The following is a 26,336-nucleotide window of genomic DNA, read 5'->3' as shown; positions in this document are numbered from 1 at the left end:
ATTTTCTATAATTTGTATAAACATCTCCAAGAGTTTTATATAAAAGCATGCTTTGGTAGTCAGCTTCTTTGTTTCAATCTTTGTATGTTTCATACATGCTGTTAGCAAGAGGTTATTGTGACTGCTATGTGGTATTTCATTATATGGAAATGGATTATTAGTTTGCTTTCTTCTTTATGAATTGTTTTCTGGAAATTTGCATTATGAAACACCACAAATACCTTGGACCTGCCATGGATTTTTAAAAATTTTAGATTATAGTATACAACATACTGGTTCTTTTTGTTGTTTCATTTTCTGTCAGAAAGATTTGTCCCAAGGCTCTGAAATCTATATGAGACATTGCTAACAAACTAACTCATGATCGTATATAAATAGCATTATGGATTCATGGAAAGCAGTGTATAATCAGGACAAGAACATAGATTCCTTATGGAAATGTCATAATGAAGCTTATGTTTTAATGGTGAATACATATGTCTAATAAGATGATAATTAAAGAAGAAATACAGAGAAAGTTGGTGTAGATGCCAACTAGGTGCTTCCAAGACTTACTCAGGTACTTAGCAATTCCCAGTTTGTGAATCTGGAGCAATAGTCTCTCTTCATCTCCTTGTCTCAGAAAGTCATCACGGTGATTGCATGGAGTGATGATGCTGAGATTGTGTCAAGAGTTGGATGCACTGTGCAGCATCTGCAATCAAATGCATTGCCCACGCATACTGGTGCAAAAGGGTTTCAGTGAAACGCCACGTTAACACTAAGACAAAACCATCTAGGATCGCTTCTGGTAGAACTGCAGCCTACAAGTCAGTCCTTATTTACGATCCGTGGGGGGTGTTTGAGAAATGACACCTCACTTCTAAAGCCCAACTAGGAGAGAATCGGGTTCTCGAGAGAAATACTTTGGAATCTAAGTGTTTCTACTCCTGCTAAAAGCCCACTGAGCATGCTGCAAGAACTTGACCTACTTCTAAACAGGTGTTTCCCAAAGCTTTTGTCTTCATTCTGAGATGTATGCTTAGGTAGGAGTGTGGCAATGGTTAAAAGGGTAGGAAAGATGGCTAACAACGTGGCTTAAACCTTGGCTTTGCTTTCCTTCTCTTCACTGAGGGTGCTTAGTCACCCTAAGGTGCTGTTGGGACAAATTCAATGTGCAAATGTCTACAAATTGGCTTTCTTGACCCTTGAAAGCCAGACTGGGATTTCCCAACAGGTGAGTCAAGCTTGCTAGATGTTTGTTTCTCTCACTTGATCACAGTTACCTCGGCTGAACTTGTCTTCACTTTCTAGACATGTCAGTACACTGTTCCATGTGGACCTGCTACTCCTTACTGAAGTTTCAAGAACCCACGAAGCCACAGTCACTGAACAAAGAATGGTGTCATGTCTAAACGCTTCCAAATGTACAAATTTTGGGGCCTGTGAGTATTGACTCTGGCTCAGAAACCAAGAAAGAACAGCCTGAATAATTTGTCTGATTAATAACCAGGAAACTAGAGATAGAGTTTCAAAGTAATTAATAAAGCCCAACTTTAATCATTATTCCTAGTGTTAAAACCAAAACAAGGGCAGATAAGATTAAAAGGCAGTGTATAACTCTGGGTTCCAAATTACTGTTTCCTGCAGATATGCTACCTAAATCTATTAGATCATTAGAATCCTGTTTTATTTGTATGCTCACGATGAGTCAAAGATTCATTGACCTTGTATGTTACAGACTGGTGTCAAGGTTCCTGGGAACAGACTAGCTTTGCAAATACATGCTTGTCTTCATAAACACCTCTGTATCAATGTGGTTCTACCTTCCCATCTAGGAGGAGGCGCGAGAGGAGCAGAGAGGAGGATGACAGAACAATGTCCTTCTTATTCCTACCATCTTGGGAAGCTCCCTGAAGTTCACATGTCTGGAAAAGATGTATGGGGATGAGTACATGGAATTTTGCTGTCATGAATTTCATTCATTGTTCTGTGTCCTCCACTTAAACACTTAAAGAGGCTATTAAACCACGGCAGCATAGCTTATGGCTTGAGAACCAGATTCCTCATTTAAATTCCTGGCGATACCATTTACAAGTTGTGTGATCTTGGACAAGTTTCTTAAGCTCTTTGTATCTCAGTTCTTCATGTATAAAATGAGAATGACAATACTGTTTCACAGGGTCATTGTTTGGGTTAGATAAATTGATTAATTATTATCTATGTGTGTATGTATGTATGTATTATCTATCATCTATCATCTATCTATCTATCTATCTATCTATCTATCTATCTATCTATCTATCTATTATCTATCTATCTTTCTATCTATCTATCTATCTATCTATCTATCTATCTGGCTATTATCTATTTGTCTTTTAAGAGTGGCTGGTCCATTTTAATCATTAGCTGTTATTATGACTCTTAGCTAAAGACAATTTAGAGTTGGTACTTAAAATAGTAATCTGGTAAAATTTGGTAGCCAGAGTTGTGTGGATAATTTTATCCCTCTTAAGGGTAAAGAAAAGACTTTAAAAACAAAGCAAAATATTGAGGTGCTAGTATAATTGACTGTGACATATAGTTCAAATTTGGTAGGTTGATACCCAGAACTGGTTTGGGGTGCAAACACACCAAGTGATATCTAAAGGTAAAGTAAACAAACACTGTTGGAAGTCTACTAAATAAGCTGTGCCCTGCAAATGGAAAACATTGCAGTCATTTTGGTTTGCCACTGAGTTCATCCAATGATGTTCAAGCAGCATAAATGGATCGTAATAGAAAAGTCTACACATAATGTACTGTTCTACATTCAAAGAGTGCACTTCTCTTACGTGACTATTCCCCGAAATTTTCAGAGGGATGATGCATAGAATGAGCTAAAAATGAGCAACCATAAAACAGAGGAAGGCTTGCCAGGGCCAAGAGAATTGAAGGGAAATCATTAAATATTATGGGTAATAGGAATGGAAGGGGGTTATAAAAAAATCTCATTAGCTATCTTGCTTCATAAGGAGACCTAGTCTATCATAGTTTGGATTCACAAATAAAAATCTGTGTGTGTGTCTGGAGAGAGAGAGAGAGAGAGAGAGAGAGAGAGAGAGAGAGAGAGAGAGAGAGAGAGACGGGGGGGGGGAAGAGGACTTACATGTTTTCTCAATAGCCCATTGTTCAGCAATGCTCCCAAGAAAATGACTTTTGTGTAACATAAATTCCTCATGGTACAGCCAAATCCTCTAAATGACAGCAGCACGCCTATAGGGAAAGCTACATAACTAGAATTCTTGAGGACTGGGTTAGTTCGCTGCTCCTGTTTTGTTCTCCTTGGCTTGTACTCAGGAGAAAGTCTACCTCAAGCTTTCTGCTTTACCTCCCCCCCCCCCACACCGTGTGTGTTATGTGAAGGGCTATAAATTAGAAGGAAGTGGTTTTAATCTTTGGATGGTTCAGAACTCACAAGGGGGACTTACAACTGAAGGCGACTGTGAATGCGGAGTTTTGATGTGGCTTGATTGTGACACATTACACCTTAACACGGAAATAATGCCTTCTGTGGGGGGAGGGATAAAAAAACCTTCAATATGAATAAGAAGGTTTTTCTTCTGTTAGGTGAAGCCAGGAGAGGGAAGGCCCCCCAAGTAATACAGAAAATTTGAAGGTTGTAATGTCAGCTCCAGTTTATATAAAGTTTTTATAGTCTTATCTCGATATACCACGTACTATATTGAAAGTATGTAATTAAACTGAATGTTCATAGTATGCTCACAGAATTGCTAACCATAACAATTTATATTATAATATTTTTATCACTCCAAAGAAACCCAATACTTACTAGAGGTCACATTTCATTGTCCCTCCTGCTCCCAGCCCCTTGCTTCAACTCACATAACCATTAATCAATCGATTTATTCTCTTATTCTGGACAGATCACACAAATGGCATCATGCAACATGTAAGCTTGTGACTGATCTCTCTGACTTAGTATGATGCTTCTGAGCTTCTCTGTTCTTCCCAGATGTATCAGTACTTCATCTATTTTCTATGTAAGTAATGTCCTTTATGTGGACACACATCTTGTGTATGCATTCATCAGTTGGCGGCACTGAGATTGCCTCCACTCTTGACCCATTACAAATGATGTTTCCATGAACACTCATGTGTTTTTGTGGGTAAAGTGTTCATTTCTGTTAGGCACATGCTGAGGAGCCTTGTTCGATCACATGGTACATCCATGTTTACCGTTGTGAGGAATTGTCAAACTAGTTTTGACAGTGGTTATATCATTTGCACACCCGCCATGATGGATGAGAGTTCCGACTACCACCTCCTTGCCTAATGTTTACTATCTTTTTATTATAGCCACCCTAAGGCCTGGTTCTGGTTTTAATGGCTGTATTGCAAAATGATGTCGAACAGTTCATGTTTTTATTAGATATTTCTATATCTTCTTTCAGAAAATATTTATTTAAATTTTTTGCTCACTTTTGAAATTGGACCATTTTAAAATTTTGAGTTGTACTGAGCTATAGAGTTCTTTTTTAAGTAATAAACTTTATTATAAGAAAGTTGCAAATAAAATAAACATCATATACCCAAATTAACCAGACCCAGTGTCTACACATGTCAATGAACACCTATGCTGTTAGAATACCAATTCAGAAGCCATGGAACTTCACACTGGATTTTATGCTTTCACTATAATTTCTAAATATAAAGTTTGCATATAAAATTTTCTATACAAGTTCCTCTCAGGAAGAGAAGAACATAGGATATACATATTTGTAAACATAGGATATAGAACCCCCCCCCCATTTTGAAGTAATTTTCTTTAGGGAGTTGTGTCCTTTGTGGTTTAACAATTTAAAATTTTTATTGGTGCATATTCATTATGCACAGTGATGCGCTTCATAAAGACGTTTTTCTGTAAGTATGCCACGTACTTTGACTAGGCCTTCTCTTTCTTCCCAACTTTCCCTTCCTGTTTTTTCTTCTCATTCCCTGAGCCTTCTTTCATTTTCATGCCCTAGGTAATATACACGTTTATAAATTTATGTAAAATCTAGTATCCACAACTAAGAGAAAACATGTGACATTTATCTGCACGAATCTGTTTACTTGACTCAGTAGGATGATCTCCAGTTGCATACATTTGCCTTCAAACAACCCAATTTTGTTCTTCTTAATGGCTGAATAGAGCTCTATTGTGCATGCATACTGCATTATCTGCATTCATACATTTGTTGACAGACACCTGCGCTGATTCCATAACGTCACTATTGTAACATTACTGAAACAACATTGTAATATCAGCGATGTCCATGTTCCTGGGTGTTACATTGATTTTGAATCCTCTGGGTCTCTATGCAGGAGTGGGATGAATAAGACATATTAGTAACTCTATTTTCCTGCAAACTATCACAGATTGCTTAAGAGAGAAGCCTCCAGGGTCAGCAAACTGACCTGGTAAGAATCCCAGCTGTACTTAACCAATCAAAATCTCTGATTACCCATCTATGAGCAGAAGTGATAATGCGCTTGCCTTGCAGGGTTCTGTGAGAAGGAACGATACAGCCTGCTGTGTCCTTTATCACAGGGCAATCAGCTGGTTAAAAATCTTTGGAGAGAACACATGCATCAGTCCCGTGGGTGTGGTCTGACCCATGTGGTGCAGCTGTGTGGCCAGTGTGCCCTTCCAATGGGAGCTGGGGACAGCGTGTTGAGCGACTCAGTGGGTGCAAGGCCTCCTTGGTTACATTCTGGAATCTCAGCCGTGCCTCATCAGCCTTCTGGGCGGAGGTCAGACCACCCTGATAAGGGAGAGATGCTGTCCTTCTGAGGGATTGTCTGCAACGCCGCGGAAAACAAGCAGCCAAATCACAGTTTTCTATTTCCACGCCAAGCAACTCGTTTGACTGATTTGAAGATGATATTTTTCTTCCCGTGTGTGCCAAGTTTACTCAGCTCGGGGTTTAGTGAGCGCTGAAGGAGGGAAGGCTGGAGTACAGCTGCCTGGCTCCCCATTCCAACTCCTCTGCTTACCATTTGAAGACCTTACATAACCCACTGTGAGGCTAGGCTACCTCCGAAGCAGAAGCAGGAATTGTGCCTGCGCTGGAGGGCTGCTGAGGGGCTTCTGGGACCCAGAGGACAGACCACACAGCTCAGTCCCTAGCACAGCCACCCGTAGGAAGAAGTCGCTTCCAGCTGTTAGCTTCGGAGAGGCTCTGGTTTCTGGTTTTGAGAGGCTGAAATCCCAGAGCATTAGTTTCATTTAACTCTTGATAATCTTCCAAGGATAATGAGAAACAAAGGGCATATAAAACATCCATTTAGTGACATTTTATTGTAAACTACAGTTAATAGGATTGCCAAATTTTCCATCACTCCCAAGAAGCCATAAATGAGAAAACAAAACAAACCCTCTCTCTCTCTCTTTCCTCTCTTCCCCCACCCATTGTGTTTGTGTTTGTGTGTGTGTGTGTGTGTAATTTGGGGATAATTAAAATTTAGCTAGTTAGCCTGGGTTTCAGAATATGAAACAAATCAATGTCCAGACTATTTCTATTATTCCTAAACAAGGTGAATGATCAGTTCTTCACTCATAGTGTTTTGGATCCCTAGAGAATTTCTTGTTTCAGGACTCCTGAAGTCATTTTTAAAAATTAATGTTTATTAGCATACATAAACAGGTCCAACAGTGGACTTCATTATAGTACTTTCATTCATGCATATAACATTCATTGAATTCCTTCAAGGAGGAGTTTATTTATTGATTTTTTTCTTCCCTCTCAATTTACCTCCTTCCCCTCCTCTCCTTCCCTCTGTCCTTCCCTCCGTCCTCCCTTCTCTCCTTCTTTCTCTTTCTTCATTTTTCCTGTACACTGGAGGCCTTATATCTCTGTATCCAATGCAAGTATTTTCTTTGTAGGTTTGATGGGTGGGTGAAATATAATATCTTGGTTCTTCAGTTCTCTGCCTGGGCATGTGGCAGCACTCCCTGTGTTTTGTTATGGCTGCTGTTTCTCAGAAACACTCTTTATCTTAGCCTCATTGTCATGGTTTTCTGAATTTGGCTTTCCAGATTCAGCCTTGAGAGCAATTTGCCATTCTTTCCCCATAGTTCTTTCTCTCGAGCCTGGCTAGCCGCTGTCAGTGACAGGACAGCATGAAGGTTACTAATAAATGATTTGTGTATGAGACTCTTTAGGAGCCCAGACTCCTAAACTAGCTTCTTAGATGAGAATTGATTCCCAGCAGGGATGTGCTCAGGTAATTGGTGAGTGTCTGCTTAGATCCTTGGTTGCCCCTGCTGTGTTATACCTGTCTCTAGGGGCCTGGGCAATGACTTTGGAGAGGTAAGTCAAAGCGACTGTCTTCAGTTTTCCACACTGACGTGGGAGGTACATGGACCTCTAAGGCTCAGTGTGTTGAACCAGGGAATGAGCATCAGCTGGCTGACCTTCTGTGAGCTGTGTTCTAGCGCTCTACCTCTGTCCTGGGAGGCAGGGGTGGGAGGACCCTGACTTTGAGCCCAGCCTGAGTTGCACAGTGAGACCCTTTTGTTTGACCTTATCACAGACTGAAAGAAAGGGCCAAGTGACCCTGGCCTGAAACAGGAGCCAAAATTAACTTTTCTATCTTTTTTTTGTTTTGCTTTTGTTTTTGAAACCAAAACATTTCTTTTGTGACTGATTGAAATCCTCAAGATGCAGTGGGTGCTGCCACAGCTGCCCTCCCGGGTTTAGATACTGTCCTTTCATGGACTCTCCGTCTCAATCTGCAATAGACAATTCTGAGGTGCCTCATCTGCCCAGTCCTGGTGGTGTTTTGTTTCTTAGCCTGGGCACTCCAGTTATACTTCTTGCAGTTGGTAGGGTAGCTGCATTCGCCACAGGTCGACTTCTTTGTGTGCTAGGCCATAGAGCCACAGCAGTGACACAATGTGTGTGTCTTATTGCCTCACTTTCCAAAGGATGACGTGCCTTTTGTCATCTTTCTGCTGCCCCCAGGGCCAAAGTGCTTTTCTATCTTTTAGCTTTTTTATCTCAGATGCTGTGTCATAGTGACAGGAAGCTAATCATTAATTATTATATTATTATTATTATTATTTGAGCTTCATTCCTAGATGTTAGTTTTTATTTAAATGCATAATACAATTTATAAAAGTAGCCCTTATATGTTGCTTATTTACCTTAAGATGTTTAACATGTGGAAAGTATTAGGAATGATTTTTATTTCATCCTTGTTATAATCATGTTATGTTAATTCAAATTAATTTTTTGTCTGAAATGTCTTCATTTTCCCATTAAATTATCTTCTCGTGGTGCTAGGAACCAAAGTCAGAACCTTCTGCATTCTAGGCAAATTCTATACCACTATGCTATACCAACAACCCCTGAAAATTCTTTTTAAATTATGGTAAAGCATACATACCATGATATTTACCATTGTAACCAGCTTCAAGCTCACAGTTCAACGATGCTAGCACACTCTGCGGTCGACACTACCATCCATTTCCAGAATTTCTTCGCGTGAACCTGAAACTCTGAATACAATAGACACAGCTTCCCATCCTGTCCAGCTCTACCTCGTAGCAACCACCATTCCGTTTCTGTGTGTTTGAATTTATCTGCCCCAGCTACCTTCTGTGAGCGTAATCAGGCACTTTCTCTTAACTGACTTTTTCACCTAACATAATATCCCCAAGGTCCGTTCAGATTGTAGCACATGCCAGACCTTTTTACTTTCCAGGCTGAATAAAATTAAACCCAGAGTATATACACCACATTTTAAACTTAACGAATGCTAAAATTTTGGTTGATGCATTCATTCATCATGGGCATTTGGAGTCTTCTAATTTTTTTTGTAAACTGTAAATGATGTTGTAAGGAACACAGATGCAAGTATCTCTTTGAGGTTACTGGACTCCATGGTCATAGATGTTGTATTATTAGTTCTTTTGACTTCCGACTGACCTTTCTCACCTTGGCGATAAATTCAAGTCACAAGCCAGGGCAGAATCTTTCACGTAATTATTCAGACACTTGCAGGTACATTTATTCCCAACACTTCTGCGATCATCGAGTAGGCAATCATGCTGGAGCTATGGCAGTGTTCTAGCTGGCTATTTGTATGCAGGAAAGTCTCATATGTGTAGGGACTTTTCTTTGTTCTCAAGTGCCCCAAAGTTTAGAAACAAAAAAGCTACAGATACGGCTACTGTAAGACTAAGCTATACCATTCTCACCTTACTGAAGGACTCTTGCTCGTTCATGTTCATTGCTGCTGTATCCCATAATAGCCAGCAACTGGAAACTATGTCCATCCACTGGAGAATGGATTGTGAAACTGTCATGCATTTATACAATGGGACATCATTCAGTTGTTAAGGAAAACGAATTCATGAAATTTGTAGGTAAACGGATGGAGCTAGAAAGAATCATCCCGAATGAAGTAACTCAGATCCATGAAGACAAACATTACATGTTTTCTCGTGTGTGTGTGTGTGTGCGTCTGGTGGCTGGTTTTATGTCAGCTTGATGCAAATTAGAGTCATTTTGGAAGAGGAAACCTCAGTTGAGAAAATGCCCCCACCAAATTGGCCTGTGGGATATTTTCTTGATTGGTGGTTGATGTGGGAAGTCCCAGATCACTCTGGGCTGGTGGTCCTGGTCCTGGGTGCTATAAGAAATCAGGCTGATCTGTGAGTATAGCAGAATATCACCAGGAGTCATTTTATCACGGCAATTTTCTTTTTATAGACTAGAAGTTAGTTTCGTATTAGGTCTACGGGCTATCTGGTCTCTGGTTTTTGCTTACCCAAGTAGTGCAGGGTATGGGTTCCATCTTGTGGAGTGGGCATTTAGTCAAATTCGTTATTGGTTGGTTACTCCCACAAGCTTTGTGCCATCATTGTCCTAGTCTATCCTGCAGGCAAGACACCTCTGTAGAGCAAAGGGTTTATGGCTGGCTTGTTGTTTGTGTTTCTCTTGTGTTGTGTGCGCCTGCAGAGCGCCTTCCTATACAAAAGACACTGGAACGCAGGGGTGAAGAGTCTATGTAGGCACCGGCTCGACTTCTCCATGTTGCATGAATTGTGTAGGTGTTTGAAACTTGTTATCAGTTTGTGGAGAGCAACCAATAGTTTTGGCAACAGCCAGAGGTGGTGAAAGATTTTAAGGAAACAGCATTTTCCAAATAAAACATTGACGTATTAACTCAGAGCACAGACAACAAGCTCAAGCTGGACAAAAGTCCAGAACAGAGGACAGGGACTGGGCAGAGGCCTGCTCCTGGTCCAGCAGCTGGTCTCAATGGTAGCTGCGGGGAGGGGAACAAAAATCAGTTTCCTTCGGTGGACTGACACTTGGCATCCACATTCCAGTGCAGGTTCCATGCTCGGGAGTAGTCGACCAACACAAATCAGACTCTTCCTTCCTTCTTCTTTCCTCTGTCCCTTCTTCCCTCCCTCCCTCCCTCCCTCCTTCCCTCCCTCCCTTTCTTGATAAAGAACATGAAGTTGTATGGGTAAGGAGATGGGAAGCATCTGGGAAGAGTTGGGGTTGGGAGAGACTATGACAAAAATATGCTATTTGAAATTCTCAAATAATAAAAAGAACAGCACAACAACAGGCTTGTTTCTCCTGACATTTGGCCTTAGGTCTGTCTAGAAACTTTGCCTCAGTTCAAGATGCGCTCTCTTCTCATGTGGGAGACCTCTCTGTCAGCAGACTGCCGAAACTACTCCTAAGACTTTGTGAGAATGGGGAGTGTATAGAGGTGAAAAACCCCGAGTGTAAATTCTGTAAACGCCCATGGTCATTACCTTTTAGCACTCAGAGAAATATTTGGATGTACTTTCTGCCTTTTAAAAATTTAGTTTTAAAGCACCCAGTGAATGAGATAGAGTGGTGGCATGCAGGGTGGCAGTTACTAGTCATCTGCATAAGTTTGCAGTTAAACTGATTGCCATTAAACACGATTTAAATGCAAAAACATTTAGTTTTAATTATTTTTGACGTGTGTGTGTGTGTGTGTGTGTGTGTGTGTGTGTGTGTGTGAATGCTTGCAGAGGTCAGAGGTGTCATTGACTGTCAGGAATGTAGCTTGGGTTCTCTGCAAGAGAAGTACTCATGTTCTTCACTATGAAAACCATCTCCCTTTGCCCCATTTGTCTTTTTGTTGTTGTTGAAGGATTATTTCATTTTTACTTCAGACAAACCATAAACAAATGCTACACTAAAGCACCTCTAGTTCCATGCCTTCAAGCTCACGGGCAGCTGCCCTGTGGAGGCAGGCCTAGCTGCATCTTTGCGGGGGGGGGGGGGGTACATCGTTAGTGGTCAGACTGCTGAGTGGGAGTCCCAGCTCACATACCAACCATCCGACTATGGGCTCAGAACTCCATATCCTGAATCCTAATATCTGTAATTCTGAACTTCCCTATTAGCCAAACAAGGTGAATACAGTCCTAGAGTCTCTGATTGCTGTTCAGATTTCATGAGCTAGAACTCCTAAAGGCCCACTCATCCCAGGCCTGCACAAAGTGAGTCCTCGCGCTCCCTCTTGCAGTGCCACAGACGGTCTTGGAACCCCTTGGATACGCCACCCTCCCTAACCTTACGTACTCTCTATGTTCTATCATAGATATGTCCATTCCAAAGACAATTGCCAATTCTGTCTTCATATTTCTTTCCTGGTCTCCACAAATACTCCATCCAGACACTTTCTTGGGAGCCCATCACTATGTGCTGTTACTCCCTCACTAAGCTGGGGACCACATGAATAGCACCTATTCCCTAGGATCTCCAGTAAAGGAAAAAAAATTGACAACAAAGACCTGGGTGTTATATTAACTTCCCCTGGAGAACCAGTTCTAGCACCTTGGAGACCCTCAAGTTCGGAGGTTCATACAACCTTGGGTCATATGTGTGTGTGTGTGTGTGTGTGTGTGTAATACTTATCTTGAGACTCAAGCATCATTTTGTTGCTACCAAAGGTCAAACCACGTACAATTCATTACCTTCTTAGGGCGTTAAGCCAGCTTTCAAATGAAGCCATGGAAATTTCCAGAGGGTGTTCTCACAAGTGAGCAGGGAGCAAGAGTCTCGGCAGCATGCTAGACTTTCTTGCCTCATTTCTGCATCAGTCCTAATCCCCATCAGCAGTCCTTTAATGTAACCACCCACGTTTTTGTCTTCTTTTCACCCCGAATGAATTGTAATTAGCTAGTGGAGTTGTTTATTGGATACCTCCTTAGTATAGCTGTGTTCTTCTCACTGATAAGACCCTTCTCTAGGATTTCTATCTGATCCATCAATTTCGGTAAAAATCTTTTCTTCTTAAATGCATTGCATGATGCATTGCAAGCATCGTGGCTAAAACAGTAAATTTTTATTTGCGTGATTTTTTTGGGGCTAAGCACTGTGTAAGCGTCCTCTTTGGGCTGTGCCATTTAAATTTTAGCGCTACACGGTGAAGCAGAAATTGTCAATACCCCATTTGCAACAGAGGACATTGAGGCATGGAGCAAGTTCAGGGAATACAGGCAGAAAGAGACAAAACAGGACTCAAGCTCAGGTCTGCAGACCTGCATGGGCTGGGCTCTTAGCCAGGAGACTCAGTATGATTTCATTTACTTTAATATCTTCAGCGAAAGCTCCCGGCATTAAAAAATATGTATGGTATCCAAAGTGACTTAACTACCATGATGTTAGCAAATTGTCCTTTTCCTATTACATCTGACTGTGTACTACATCTTTGTAATACATTTATTTACCTATTTACCGTATGTGTGTGTGTGTGTGTGTGTGTGTCTGTTGTGCTGGTGTGGAGGTCAGAAGACAACTGTAGGCAATTGGTTCTCTCCTAGCATCACGTGGGTTCCTGGGACTGAACTAGACTGCCCGTGGTGGCAACAAGGACCTTTACCCACTGACCCTACTTGCATTATATCTTTTATTTGAAAGAGAAATGGGAGAGGAATCCTTCCATTTGCTGTCTTCTACTTTTTGGAATTAGATACTATTTCTTTGGGATGTATAGCAGAAGGTTAGGAAATTATTTACTGGTGCTATAGTTCTCCTGGTTCCATGACAGCAGAATTAATCTGGTGATTTGGTTTTTGATGGGAGTGACTTTACTCTTCTTTGATTCCAGAGCTGGCTGACAAGCCTTCTCCACACCCGCTGTGTTGTGAAAAAACAATACCGTCTCAGGGTTTTTATTACTGTGAAGAGTCACCCTGCCTGCGGCCATTCTTATGAGGAAAACATTTAACTGGGGTGACCTGCTTTACAGTTTCAGAGGTTCAGTTCATTATCATCATGATAGGGATCACGGTGGCATCCTGGCAGATGTGGTGCTGGCTACATCTTGGTTTGCAGGTAACAGGAAGTCAACTGACACACTGGGTGGTATTCTGAGCATAGGAAACCTCAGCCCCCTCAACCCCAGATGTAGGGCCTGGGTCTGCCACTACTCCTGGGGTACATCTTGAGGACAGTTTCTGGTCAGCTAACTAAAACATTCTGTTTGTTCCTGTGCTCCCTCTGCCCAACCTGGTGATTAGGTATAGGGCATTGTTTACACCATCTTTGGTATGGTAATTTCCCACCTGCTGGGGGGAAATCCTTGTGCAGTAGCTAGGTATATAAAGATTTTCCCAAGGTTAAATAAACGGCATTTGGCTGATCTCCTTTCGAATGACCCAGGTCTCTTTGTATATTCTTTCAATCTCCAGGCCCTTACCCGACTCACGTACTGTACAGTGGCCCCCCGAACTGTACTGAGGGGGTAACACAGAATTGGGTGTTACACCCAGAGACACACTCCCTCCAACTAGGTCAAAACCAATCCAGCAGTCACATCTAATAGTGCCACTCCTTATGGGCTTATGGAGGCCAATTATATTCAAACTACCACAAATACTTTAGGATATGAGAAGCATTAAAAGTCATAGGTAGTCCTGGACTCAAATCACTCTTGTTATTGAACAATATAATTTGTTCTCTAAACTGCCTTCGCCACTGCCCCTTGTGTGTGTGTGTGTGTGTGTATGTGTTTGATTATATGCTTGTGCCTCATAAAGGTGTTTGAAAATTGATAGCTTTCATTTTTACTCCAAATTCAGACCCTGAAAGATCTGTAAACATAGCATCTTGTTCACTTTTTAATGAAATTGATTTCTGTGTGAAATCTGTGGTAGGGGCACCCTAACACCTCCAAGGGGGAAACAGTAGAAGACACTAAAAGGTTTCAATCTCATATTTATTCGTTTATCATGTACTTATTGGGGATCATATACGTGTAGCATAGCACGCTCAGTACTAGGATGTGGATATGGCAAGGTAGGAAAACCCCTGCTGTTACTAAATTGAGGGTGTACATTGTAGATACGCTTACAAGCTTTAAAGTCAAGTTGGTGCTGAAACAGAGAGAAAGAGCAATCTCTCCAATGTGCTGTCTAAGAACAGAAGAGGCAGCATTCTCTTGCTGTTCCTTGCTCCACTCTGTTCCAGGAAACATGCCCCACATTTTCTACCTAGCTGGCATCAATAGCAATTAGAGTTTGTTGTGGGATATTTGTATACTGTGGGAAGATGTTTTGCTGTTATTGGTATAAAAAAGCTGAGTGGTCAATGGTTAGGCAGGAGGGTATAGGCGGGACTTTCAGGCAGAGAGAACTCCAGGAAAAAGAAAGGTGGAGTCACCAGCCAGATGTGGAGGAAGCAGGATGGGCAGTACAGAGATGGGGTAGACCTCAGGGAAGAATGTAGATTAAACAAATTGGATTAATTTACATTATAAGAATTAGTTAGGAACAAACCTAAGCTAATGCTAAGCTATCATAAGGAATACTAATGTCATTATTTCATTGGGCTGGTGGTTCCAATGAAAAATGCTACTACATATGGTGGGAGAGACCTCCTGAAGATCTTGGCTGCAGACAAGAGAGTAGAGTCCAGGAAAGACTACAGGACATGTGACATACATGCTGATCCCTCTGCATGGGAACAGATCTGTTACTGAATGAGACATGATAAATCCTGTTGACTACAGAGTCCTCATGACTTATCATTACATGCCAGTCTTTCACATGGCATGGTTAGAGATTTATAATACAATTTGGTTATGCAGTCCAAACAGACTTATAAAATTGACAGATGTCTTTTGCCTGCTCAACATAAAACAAAAATCATCTTTAGCTGATTTATGCACACTGTACTTTCCATACTTGTGTTAATACAGATACGTATGTTACCTTTAAAGGTTTGTGTGTTTTCAGAACAACAAGACCAGACACCAATGATGACAGATAGTCCAGGTGATTCAGCCTCTGAGGATGACTCTGTTGTGGTTTCCTCAAAATTCTCCATCCAGAACAACTTCAAAGCTGCTAGCTAAAATGGTCCAGGCTCACAGACTATTCCAGTCAGGACTTCAGATAAGTTCTACACTTTCCCATCTCACAGACACAGCTAACTCTCCCAGGACTTGCTCATTATCCCAATTTACTTAGTGTCCCCTGACGATGCTGTCACCCCAGATAACAGAAAGCAGTCTAGGGAACATAACACCCACTGTATAACGATTAATAAAAACCCAGAGACAGATATTGGGGTTCAACCTTAAGATCAGAAAAGCAAAGCAGTCAAGTCACTAGAGTGCTCTTATCTCTTTGAATTCTTTAGACTGAAAGAAAGTGAGTTCCTGTCTCATCCGATCTTATATTTCTCTCTTGTGCTGGGATTAAAGTTGTGTACCACCACTGCCTGGTCTCTGTGGTTAACTATTGTGGCTGCTGGGGCTAAAGGTGTGTGCAACTACTGCCTGACTTGTATTGCTGACTAGTGTGTCTGCTTTGCACTAACCTTCAGGCAAGCTTTATTTATTAAAGCACAAATGAAATATCACTGCAACCCATATTCCCAAGAGTTAGGGTAGGTGGTTTCTGGTTGATCCATGGATATATACCATTGTTTAGGGGAGCTAGTTACAAGTAGTTATTGATCATGGTTAGGAAGGAAACTAAACAAAGAAAGTTAGATTCAGGGATCTTTTTCTAAAAAGACAAAAAAAATGGGAGCTATTGAAATGATAGGATAAATGAGTAGATTTTTGAATCTACTATTAAAGTAAAAAAACCTGTTAATCTAAAATATTTTACATTGGTAATGGATTTTTGTATGTTGATACAAATTTAAATTTTTGTTTCTAACATACTGTATATATGTTTCTACTCTTATTTAAAGTATTGCTTTTATGAAGGTCTTTTAAAAATTTAATGTAAAGTTCTAGTCTTTAAAGACTGTTACTATAAACTGTTTAGAATAATGTAGATTAGTAATTAGTCATTTATAACAATCAAACTTGTAGTCATGTAGGTATGTTTTCAAAGTCAGAGATACATTTTGGATAGATAGGTGGTCTTCAAACACTTTGGAGATCTACAGAATATGGCATTTAAGGTGTGTTAATATCATAAGACTTTTGCAAGCTACATCTGCTCCTAGCAGTACAAATCTACTTCATAAAAGGATGATGGGCATCAAAGATTCTCTTCCATGTGGAATTTGCTTTCAGTGTTGCAAAAGCTAGCATTTGGGCGAGAAACTGTATTGCAGCCTTTGAGACCAGCTCTCAGAGTTGACCAGAGTCGCAGAAAAATGGCTTCAAAGAAGCAGGACTTAGGAACATTTCCTATCTATCTAAAGGGAAAGATTCACTTACACGATCTGAGGGTCATGGTCTTTCTATTTCCAGCTCTCGTTCTCCTTTGCTTCCCTGTGCACACAGCTTCTACATACATTCAACAACAAACTTTAGGCAATAAAAAAGTTACAAAGGCTATTTCTCAGGGTTACAATGCATTCCTTGAGTAAATGATAAAGAACACACATGAGATAGACTTATCAGCTTTCTGATTTGCGGGCAGTTGTTAAAGGGAATTCGGCTGTAACATAATCTCTAAGAAGATAACCTACAAGGGGTTGCAGAGAAGAAAGGCTAAGCTACTGGGAGGTCTAAGAAAGAAATAAAGAAGTCGGGTATTATTCTACATTCTTAAGTGTATTAAACCATATAGACTGACATTGTGTGATTAGCAAAACATAAAGGTGTCAGTTGTTTCTGCCGCTTTCAGGGGAGAATGCAGCCAAGAGGCTGTGTGTGTGTGTGTGTGTGTGTGTGTGTGTGTGTGTGTGTGTGCATTTTTTGGAGCAGTTTGTGAGTAACCATGGTAACCCATAGGAGACAGGTCATAAAGCAGGGGACAGAGGTGAAGGGAGCTGGCATTGAAAAGCATTCCAAGTCTAAAGATACATTTTCTTATCCTTTGTGCAGCCCCATAGCATAAGGAGGGAATTATAGGAGGGAAGCTTAGTAACTTTTATTCAAGGTTGTGAGGCCAGACCATCCTCTGCAGGCCTCATCATTTGTGAAGACTTTCCCATGGTTGTCTGGGCACAAAGCCATTTCTCTCCACTTTTGGTTAATCAGTTAATTGCTTTATCCTGTTATTCACATAGATTTCAGGACTAACACATAAACAGTTAATTAGTTGAGCCTATAATCTTGTGCCATCAACTGAGGTTAGAGGTTTGTACGAAGTGTTAATTGCTTAAGGAATTTGAGGTGGAAGTGCATTTGGTCTGCCTTATCAGCTAGGCCTGGCAAGGGAAGCTGGCATAGCAGTTTCAGGTTTTGTGTCTAGAAGACTTTGATTCAACAAACTAGATACTTGCAATTCTGTCCTTGAGTATTACCTGTGAAAGTTTAACTTATGATCCATTCACAGAGACACTCAGTCTAGATAATCATACTTAATTGCCCTTTGTCAGCTAACTAATGATGGAAAATGGGCTAAGATTCTCACTGTTTTGTGGAACAAAGGCTTAACTATAAAGGCATATTTTATTCATCAAAATTACAAAGTATGGGAAGAAGTCATTCTCCTGTAGATTCACAAGAATGACAGATAGATGAGGAACACACTGCCAATACTTATGGGAAGATTCCCATGGCTATTTTAGGAGAAGAGTCATGTTAACACACAAGAGAATTACAGACAGAATTAATCCATTATTCATAGGCAATGATTGTATAAACCTTGCTTATGAGTTTATCCTTCATCAGATAATTATTCAACTGGTTGGTCAACTTTATGAATATCAACTGTCATCTACTGTGTTTTCTTGCAGACCCCAACAAAACTGACCTTGCCTCAACTGCTGACAGTATGCTGCCTAAATTGGACAAGCAGGACACAAAAGAAGGAAACTACCAAACTTTGCCAAGGCAAGGTAGGACAGTCTTTCAAAATTCCTGCTTCACAGAAAGGTCTGTCAAATAGTCTAGGTCTATAGGTTGAAGACAGATGTCCCAATGTTACAGAGGAGACTTGGGTGACTGTCCAGGCAACCAGATATCTCTGTTGTTTCTACAGTTTTGGAAGTTTTTTGCTATACACTTCCTAATTACTCAAGCAATATTTTATCCTTCTTGAGTCTTTGATGAGCTTAAAGACTAGATAGTAATAGTGATAGTTTTCCTTGTTACCAAATTTAAAAACTTTCATAAGAGATGTGAAGTTTATAAGGTTGAAAAACATGAATGCTTAAGTTATTTACCTAAGAAGATGTTTTATGGTCTAAAAAATATTTTTAGGGTGGCTGGAGAGATGGCTCAGAGGTTAAGAGCACTGACTGCTCTTCCTGAGGTCCTGAGTTTAATTCCCAGCAGCCACATGGTGGCTCACAACCATCTGTAATGAGATCTGGTACCCTCTCTGGCATGGAAATACACAGGCAGTATACACAATAAATAGGAACGCTATATACACAATAAATAAATCCTTAATATTTTTAATATTTTTAGGATGATAATACAATTTATGATAAAAATAGTGTAGGTATAAAACTTTAAACTTATCAAGATAGGATAGATAAGAGAGTATTTTCTCTGGATATGCCAAATACAAATGGACTGACCATTGTGAATGTAATTCTTTCCTGACAATTGTTCTTACTGTATATAGGTTTATTGTGTTGGAGTTAAAACCTTTCCTTTTCATTACTGTTTGAAGATGTATTGCTGTGATTGGTGCAATAAAAAGCTGAATGGCCAATAGCTAGGCAGCAGAGTATAGGCGGAACTTCTAGGTAGAGAGAGAACTCTGGGGGAAAAAAAAAGATGGAGTCGCTGGCTTGGAGACTTGGAGGAAGCAGGATGGGCAGGATAGAGATGAGGTAACAAGTCTCATGAAAGATCATATATTAAAAATATGAACTAATTTAAGTTATAAAAACTAGTTAAGAACAAGTCTAAGGTAAGGCCAAGCTTTCATAATTAATAAAAGTCTCTATGTTAGTATTTGCAGGCTGATATTCCTGAAGAAAAAGTACAGCTACAAGGGTTAATTCTTCATTACATTTTCTCCTTTTTGTGTAACTTGATCCATGCTTGTTTTGCTTTGATTTTATTTTCAGTCAGAAACAGAAACAGAAAGAACCACAAGCCTATTTGTTTACCCTCTGAGCACCAAGCCACTGATGACGGTTAAGGAGAGGGTGGGACTTTTGGGAAAGTGATCCTGCTAATGTTAGGGGACTCAGAGAGCTCACCCGGGTTCTGGGGAGACAGCTTTTGGATGACTGGGCCAGGCTGGCTAGAAGGGAAGAAGTATTGAATAGATGTTAGTCAAGAGAAATTAGCGCTAAAGGTGGTGACTTTGACAACCCCCCTTGTGAATGAGAAGGAACTTTGAGAGCAGGCCACTTAGGACTCAGTTTGAAATGCCAGCTCAGACTGGACGGTAGCAGAAGCTGAGGGGTTGTCTGAGCAGGTCTGAGTCTTATCTAGAGCACGTGTGGTAACAGGAAACACCGGAAACCCTCAAGTGTGACCCAGCACCTGGAGTGTTTGGATCACAACAACCTCAGTGTGTAAAGTCAGTGAGTCAAAACATACAAGATGAAGGCCATTAAGAACTACTCTATAGCCTCACATTTAAGCCCAAATTTTAGTAATATGTTATATTCTAAAATCAGGGAAACTTGGCTTGATAGCAGCTCGTGACAGAAGGCCTGACCCAAAGAAGCTCAACATGAAGCAGTAAAGTCACGTGGCTGCAGAATATCTGAGAACAATAGTGGACATGAGCAGGGTCGCTTCCCCGGGCACCTATCTGATACTAAACGCTAAGACTAGTTTAGTCTTAGCTAAACTAGACTCTCTTTTCTAGTCTGCTCTGTGCCTGTAGACGTGTGTGAGCATTTGTAGAGATTCCTGGTGTCTGGAATTACCTCAAATGATTTTTTTTTTTTGGCGAATGTCTGGGTTTGGGGAAGCGTTTGAGCTGTTTTGCCCCGCATGTCCTCTCCTTCAGCACACCCACATGTACTTTAAGAGGAATTCATCCACATGGCACATCCGTCAGTGGTTCACTCATCAAAATTGCTATTGTGTCAGAAGCATTTGATTTTTCAACTTGCCATTTAAGTTGTTCCAAAAAATTGCCTGCGAGTTTATTTTCTTGAGCTACGATACAGATTTGGTAAAAGACAAGGTGCCTTTTTTTTTAGTTTGAACTTAACATTGGTGTGGCTCAAGAATTTTAAGCTTGCAAAAATTCATTCCTTTAAAACCAGTGTGACCTTTGCCATTCATTCTCACTTTAAAGGATAATGATAATGACGGTGATGATTAATGATGATGGTTGTGGTTATTTGATGGAGCAGGCTTGGGCCATTTCCTGATTGTTCCTGTAACAATCGCCCTTTAATAGTTATGGCTGAAAAAGAAGGCATAAGAACTGGAAAGGAAAACTTAAGAATGACAACGGATGGTTGGGCTAAAGGCATTGATCTGCAGGCAGAAAACCAAGGTTGTGAACAGCCTCTCTCAGAAGAGGTTGGAGTAGCTCCTGCTCAGTCTTCTCCCCACAGCAGTTCTAGTGTTAGATCACCACCAGTAGTTGACTTGATAGGTCCCACACAGAGACTTGACTTTTGACCTCTAACTCTTAAGAGAAAATCAAGTCCTGGCCTAACCTTCTGTGCTAAATGCAGGTTGGAACATGTGTCCAATATATGAGTAGGCATGGGGTACCATTTTGATCAATTTTCACTGGCAAAGTAAAGGACTATTCTGAGGCATCCTTCAAAAGTAAGTAAAATCAGCTGGCCACTGGAGTGGACCCCACAGTTTGATCTTAATTAAACACAGTCAAATAATCAGTGCTATTTTTTTTCTTCAGTGTACAGCCTTAACAGGGACTCAGTGGACGGGACAACTGACTGCTGAGGTAGTAAACAGTTTTACTTTATAGTGTTTAGTGTACTTTTCTGCTTTTAAACTCATATTTGAGAATAGGGTCATGAAGAATTTTACTTACATTGAAATTCATCATCAAAGCTACACTAGGTACCAAGTCAGAAGGAATGTGTGGGTGGTTACATATAATCTCAACATGCTTATTTTGGTGGGAAAATGAAGGGCAGGAGATTGGACTTAGATACTGGGTTAATAGGGAAGAAATTAAGTTTTAGTGTCTCTTGCTTTAACTTGACTGCCTCTGGAAGGTGTGATTACTTCTGCATTATATTAAAATTACAAGTAAAGTGGGCTTCAAGCAGGCCATGTCTCATCTGCTAGGCTTTTTTAGTTGGATAAAGGCTTTTGAACAGCTTTAGTGTGAATAAATTATCACTGTAATGTATCAGTTGTAGCAAACACAAGCAAGTTGTGAGCTTGTGGCTATTAAATGTTGATTTCTCAAGGATGGCATGAAAACTTTCCCTGAGCAATCTCTCTCTCTCTCTCTCTCTCTCTCTCTCTCTCTCTCTCTCTCTCTCTCCTTTCTTCTTTCCGTCCTACTTTTTTTGAGACAGGGTCTCTCTTTGTAGCCTTTGTTATCCTAGAATTCACTCTGTATACCAAGCTGGCCTTGAACTCACAGAGTTCCACCTGCCTCTGCTCCCAGAGCACTGGGATTAAAGGTGTGTGCCATCACTGCCTGGCTCTGAGCATTCTTTATAATACATCTTGGTCTACACTCCTTTTAGAGATGCCAATGCTTTCTGTAAGACAAGCAGAACTAGTAAAAACAGCTCAAACATTTCATAAAACAGGAATAATGACTTTAATCTTGAAAAAAATTCAAATGGTGCTCTTTAGAAGAGAAGAGAGGAGACACATTTTTAGACTATAAAACTCAGCGAAAAATTGCCGGGTAGCTGGCTAGTCAAACTTACTTCATGATTAACTTTTAGGATTAGTTAGGTTCAAACTTCATAAAAAAAAAGCTTGACTTGTATTATATATCATATGCTTTCCTATTCTTCCATTGGTCTGGTTACTGATCTGGTGGAGAATGGTAAATAAATAGGGTGAAGGTAAATGTCTTAGTTAGGGTTTCTATTGCTGTGATATGTGATAAAAGACCACAACCAGAAGCAACTCGGGGAGGAAAGAGTTTATTTCAACTTATAGCTTTGAGGTCACACTCCATCACTGAGGGAAGTCAGGGTAGGAACTCAAACAGGGAAGGGACCTGGGAGCAGGAGCTGACACAAAGGCCATGAAGGAGTACTGCTTACTGACTTGCCTTGCTCCACATGGTTTGCTCAGCCTGCTTCCTTATAGAACCCAAGACTACCAGCCCTGGGGTGTCACCACCCACAATAATATGGGTCCTCCCAAATCAATCATCAATTAATGCACCACAGACTTGCTTATAGACCAATCTGGTATGGGTATTTCTTAAATTGAAGTTCCGTTCTCTAAAATGACTCTAGCTAGAGTCAAGTTAACATAAATCTAGCTAGCACAGTGAGGTTTAACATTCTACCCAGGTATAAAGAAATACAAGGAATTATATTTAGAAATATGATTTAACCCATATTACTTAATTAATTTTCTAATTAACATGAGGATATTCTTTGAGGGAATAAATAGTACTATGCACTTTTTAAGAAAGTGAGATTTTTTATCACATTTGTGTGTTTGGAAGCCATTATTTCCTTTGGGCAGTTCTTTGAAAGATCTTAATGGGCTGAAGATATGGGATTTTTTTAGAGTGCTGCCTAGCATGTACAAAGTCCTGGTTTTGGTTCCCTGTACTGCATAAATTAAGTCGGGAGGTACATGCCTGAGACCCTAGCGCTCAATAGCAGGTGATTGCAGCAGGGTCAGAGGTACAAGGCTATCCTGGGCTACATAGAGAACTAGAGATCACATAGGCTACATGATATTGCTTCCTCAAAAATCAAGCAAGGGTTTAGAGAGATGGCTCAGTAGCTAAGAGCACTGGGGTACACATGTGTGCCAGATGCCCACAGAAACCAGAAGAGGGCATTGGGTCCCCTAGAACTGGAATTACACAGATGTTTGTGAGACAGCATATGGGTGCTGGGAACTGAACACAGATCCTCTACAAGAGCAGTCTGTGCTCTTAGCTACCCACAGACGCTTTCATCCATCCACCTGCTCATCCAGCAAGCATTTGTGGATCAACTCTATGTGCCAAATGTGGCTGTAGGTACTGAGAACTTTGAAATGGACGAGACAGATGGGGTCCATGGACAGATGGAATTTTTGGCACAAAACGTAAACAAAAGCCATGCAAATATACCTCCGATGGTGAGCAGAGAACTGAAATGACCTGAAGCGATACAGTACCTGCCCTACTCCTTAATCCTGAATGGTCCTGGAAAACTCCCCACGGACAGTAAGCTAAAGTTGCATTTGCCTTACGGGGATTGCAGGCTCTGAAATGAGGGACACAAGGTCCTCCCTCCAGCCTAGAATTCTACCACTAACAATGCTGACACTGGATCATCACAGACCTGGACATGGTGACACATGAAGCCTGAACTCCAAAGACTTGAGAGGCTGAGGCAGGAGGATTAGAATTCAATGTCAACCTGAACTCTGTGTCGAGTGTTTCATAAGCTGCATATCCTCCCAAAACTGGATGACGTACATTTTCTGTATTTGGAAGTTGAGAAGAGACTTATCAAGACAAAGGTAGATGTCTCCTCTGGCCAGCTACCCTAGCTTCCTAAGCATTCTGTAACTGATGGACGCAATCTTAAGAAGTTGCTTTCATATTGAGCTTTGTCCATCTGTCTATGCTTTGTGAGAATTTGAGTCCAGCTGTCTCAGGGCTAGCTAAGATACCATTGTTTAAATGCAATCTCTTAGCATTCTGCCGACCTCTGCACACTGCATTTGTCGTTTCTATTGTCCCGAAATATTGGGACAGGTGCCATTTGGGCAGAGGTGGCTTTCTAGAATAATGATAATCCCTTCAGAAGGTCTTGGGTTCTCAGATAGGATTGGGCCAAGCAAGGCCAACATGCCTTTCATCACAGTGTGCTTTGGACCCTTCCACATGCAAACCTGCACTGCGACTTCCTGAGAGATTGAAAGCGTGCACTGTGGGTTTCTCTGTGAATTTAACCTTTTCTCTCCTCATGTATCCATGCCTGCAGCAGCAAGAAGATGAGGAACACAGGTCATTAAGAGGCAGCCATGAAAAATGCTGCCTCACTGGGAAGATAGAGTCCTTCAGTGACTGCTATAGGTTGATTTTGTGTGTGGACCTGCTAGGCATGGCAGGCTCAGGTAGGTGACTAAATTTTGGGCTTGCCTGTGAGAGTTTCTGGATGACTCTAGCGTTTGAACTGTAGGCAGAGGAGAGGAGATCGCCCCCCTCCCCACTGTGATGAGTGAGTTTCCCATTACCAGTTGTGTACCTGGATAAAAAGGAAAGGTAGAGGGTGGAAGAATTTCTTTTCCCAGTGTAACTAAGTAGGGACCCTGGTCTACTATCCTCACTCTGGCCCTTACACTACTGGTGTTCCTGCTTCCTGGTCTTTCAGATGAGGCTGGCCATACCTTTGGGTTTTGCTTTCTAGGCCTTCAGACTTGGACTTGAATGCACACAAATTCCCCTCCTGGTTCTCTAGCCTTTGAATCTGGAGGGAATGGATACCATTTGCTTTACTGAGTGTCCAGACTGTAAATGGTAGATTTTAAGATCACTCAACTAACAGAATGGCATGAGTCAATTCTTTAAAATAGTGTATGTGCACATGTCTGTGTTCTGCTTTCTTAATTAACTAATTCATTGATACACACACCAATTAAAACCGACTCTTACTACATCAATAACAGGCTCTCACAGTGACCGTAGGAAGGAAGGAGCTGAGATGGTGTGTGACTTTGCTAATAAGATTCTGCCATCTCCCTTACACAAGGCTCGCTGTCAATTCCAGTGGAAATGCGATGGCACTGGCATGTGCCGTAGCTGCCAGCTTGGCTTTCACGGGGACTGGCACACGGCAGGCCCACATTGCTGGGACAATGACCTTTGATAATGAGGAGAACAGGCAGCAGTTCTATTCCAGTCTGGAAGGCAATTCAGGGGTAAAGATAAAATTCAAGTTCGGGGAGTTTGTGGCCCTTGTCCATAGTTCAGCTCCGCCTCGCTCTTCCTCAGTCTGTCAGGGCCACGGCATCATCTTCCCTGTAGCATGAGTGAACCGCACGGGGATCTGTGAAAACGCATTACTAAAAAGACAGAGGAAATTCTCCAGATGACTTAGGCCAGGCATCTGTATAGCCTTCAACTCTACAAAAATGACTGTCTCCTCGCAATGAAGCTTGTGTATTAGTTATGGCTGCATAGTCAAAAAGTGATACAAGGCAGAGAGCAACTGTGCCACAGCAGCTACATGGCGCTTGCTGACAAGAAACAGTCCAGATGGACTATGACAGGTAATGATTAACTTAAAGTGTTTGCATGCTTCTGAGCCTCACATGACAGAATATATGTATCTGAGAATTGCTAGTGTCAGTGTCTTTTTTCTACCATGTTCCTATTAGATGAAGCTAGCTGTTTGGAAGGCCACAGCTGGGCAGGACTTTGGCAGGTTAATAGTACAGAATTTTGGGTCAGAGCCCTGAGGCCAAAGTTCAGGTGAGCTGTGCATGACTGGACGCTTGGACAGTATTTCAGTTTTTTTCTTTTTAATTCTTGAGACGAGGCCCTGATGTCGGATTCCCTGCTGCATGCTGTGAATATGTTTTTATTACCATTGGTTAATAAAGAAACTGTTTCAGCCAATGACAGGGCAGAATATAGCCAGGCTGGAAGATATATGTATATATATATATATATATATATATATATATATATATATATATATATATAGACAGTAGGCAGAGTCAAAGAGTCGCCATGTAGCTGCCAAAGGAGACAGATGCTGGAACCTTTACTGGTAGGCCACAGCCTTGTGATGATACACAGATTTATAGAAAAGGGTTAATTTAAGATATAAGTTAGCCAGAAA

The 26,336-nt window shown here is 41.0% G+C and overlaps 1 long non-coding RNA gene across 4 annotated transcripts in view; it reads left to right on the top strand.

The window, feature by feature from the left end:
- LOC125390577 (uncharacterized) overlaps positions 1-26,336 on the top strand; it is a 69,455-nt gene that overhangs the window by 13,982 nt on the left and 29,137 nt on the right. For 3 of the 4 annotated variants that reach the window (XR_015005392.2, XR_007228798.3, XR_015005394.2), the window contains exon 1: positions 25,475-25,761. This is a non-coding gene — a long non-coding RNA (uncharacterized LOC125390577). Of the gene's footprint in view, positions 1-18,179; positions 18,282-25,474; positions 25,762-26,336 lie in introns of those variants that run through there. The other variant, XR_015005393.2, reaches the window with a different exon arrangement.

This window comes from Myodes glareolus, chromosome 13 (assembly GCF_982192425.1).
Source record: "Myodes glareolus chromosome 13, mMyoGla1.1, whole genome shotgun sequence".
Classification (NCBI taxonomy): Eukaryota; Metazoa; Chordata; class Mammalia; order Rodentia; family Cricetidae; genus Myodes; species Myodes glareolus.
The sequence above is the reverse complement of the archived record's forward strand: the minus strand, read 5'-3'. Positions and strand labels throughout refer to the sequence as shown.